The sequence below is a fragment of the Phalaenopsis equestris genome, unplaced genomic scaffold, assembly GCF_001263595.1.
Source record: "Phalaenopsis equestris unplaced genomic scaffold, ASM126359v1 Scaffold000002, whole genome shotgun sequence".
Taxonomy (NCBI): domain Eukaryota; kingdom Viridiplantae; phylum Streptophyta; class Magnoliopsida; order Asparagales; family Orchidaceae; genus Phalaenopsis; species Phalaenopsis equestris.
This window is the reverse complement of record NW_018164444.1, coordinates 80,555,378-80,557,960: the sequence shown is the minus strand read 5'-3', so window position 1 is coordinate 80,557,960 and position 2,583 is coordinate 80,555,378.

Genomic DNA, 2,583 nt, shown 5'->3' with positions numbered 1-2,583 from the left:
ATGCTAAAAATGGTTTTTCCTTCATTTTTTCATTAAAATAATTATAATAAATAAAATAGAAATAAAAAAAATAAAGGTTTGTTTCTTCGAGTTCTCTGAACTTAGAGAGACTAAAGAAAAATATAAAAAGTAAAATTTGAAATTAAATTATATTTATATTTAATTAATCACTAAAATCAATAAATAATCAAATATAACTCAAAAAATTATAAAATTTGGTCCAAGTGGTCCTCTGGCCTAGGTGAATCTCCGCCATTTTTCTTAACTACAGAAACTTTACCTTGATTAATTAATGAATTAACATTGAAAATTCCTATTTTTGGGTTAAGAAAATTATTAAAAATTAAATAAAAATCAGAAAATTATAAGTTCAGCTCTCATATTTTAATTGATCCACGAGTGGGGTACCATAAAAATTATTTTGAATTGGAAGTTAACCTAATTGTATGATCCTAAGGTAGTGCGCTTTAGCTAGGAAGTTTGTAGCTTACCATTTGATGCCCCCTAATTGAGGATTCATGCAATTTTTCAATAAGAATTAAATCCCATTTAATCTAATATTTGATTATTGCAAATTTACCTTGAAAATTTAACTCAAGGGCTTAGTAGTGAGTTGGGCCTGATTTAAATTTATCTAATGAGGTTTAGAAAAGAGAAACTTAATTAATCATGAAAACCTTTAAAACACTACAAACCCGACTTTAATTGTGAGTCCAAGATCCTTAATAACTTGAGTTTGCTCTTATGAGCATCTGCTTATGTAACTCCTAAATAAAACATCAAGTCAATGTCTGAGTACTCACTCATGAGATAATTAAAATATTAAGGTTCATTGAACACAAGGTAGTTTAATCCATTCAATTTAAATTTAATTTCAGATGATTAATTAAACAACATAATAAGTTCAAATGAATTCAAAACAATTTAAGAGGATTCAAAGTTGTTTAAGGTTATGCCTCGAACACTTTTGTGACCTTTTGGATATTTTGAAGGACAACTGAACTTCTTGTGCTTTGTTCCAGAAAATCATCAATTAAAACTTTTAGGGACCCGCCAAGTTATGTCTCGAGACACGATAATTCACCTAAATGAATTGAAATGCCCTACACTACTCATCCTACATTAATTGACCCAATGCTCAAGGATTTAAGTATTCTCTAAGGTACTTAAATCATTGTGAGCAACTAGAGAAATTTATTTTTGCCACATATGTATCATCGGGCTTGTGTACGTCTGAGGTCTAGGTGGCTCGGGCAAATTATATTATGCTTTGTGATATTAACCATGCAGCGGTGGCAGAGGCCCAGTTACACATTTGCATTTTATGCACTTGCATTTTTATTTATTTACCTTACAACATTTTTACCTGCATTTATTTACTTTGCATGCAAAACTAAACAAAAAACTAGAAAAATGCAAAACAAATTTTCAAAATTAAGTTTACATTTTCAAAATAACAAACAACATAATACGTCCTTTTGAATTTACGGGAGTACCTCAGATGAGGTAACATATGGTTGTTAACAAGTTCTTTACAGTTTAAATGAGCTTAACAACTTGTTTAGTCTAAGTAAATCCAAAAAAAATAATGGTAACGGAATGAGGGAATCGCGGGATCCTAGCCGGTGTTGCTCTAATCAACTTTTAACCCCCCTTAAAGACATTTGAACAACAACAAAACTTGTCACTTAAATTGTAAAACCTTAAACCTTGAAAAGCTATCACTTCGATGAGGAGCTTGGAGCTAACTCTGTGGGCAGCACGACAAGAATATACAGAAGAGAAACTTAGCAGGTGAATCTTTTCTTAGAATTAAATAATGAGCCATATGACTTCGAGGTAGCTCGTCTAGTACGACATAAATCCTCAACATATCTTTAGACCTTTATCCAACCATATTGCGTGATTTAAGCCCTAACTCGTCATAGGCTCTGAGATTGTCGTTCGTTATGACATAAATCCTCCTATCTTTCATGTTATTTATATGACTGTGTCATTCAAATGTAAGCCCTAAATAATATAATTGGTTGGAGGAAACATATAATAATATTTTCTTGAAATTAAAGTCAATCCATAAGATAGCTTGGGAAGTCACCGAGGTTCTGCTCAGGATATGTAGCATCCCCTAGTTTTCTCTCTTTGGATTCCATAATAAATGTTCCAAGCTTGATCTTTTCCCATTTGATACTCCTTTGCCCGACCATAAAAGTCCTAAATTTTGAAATTTTTTAAGACAATATTTTCTGATCTAAATCGAGAGTTTTCTTAGGTGATCTTGATTAAATGTTTTCCCTTATAACAAACTTTAGAACCCAGCTTAACCTAAAAAATATCTAATCTTTTATATTAAATAGAGAAAATTTGTCGGTCAACATAAAGATTTTTGCGGACTAAAACATGTCATAAATTCCTTAGTTTATTTAATTGAGTCTCACTTTCAAGCAATGTGTTTATTTCTTGGGATATGTATGTCATTTGTGGTTTTGTACTCGTTTATTTAAACTATTGCATGTATGAGATTAATTCGGTCTCGTATTTTCCAAAAAAAAAATATTACATTTCAAAATTATATATATATATATA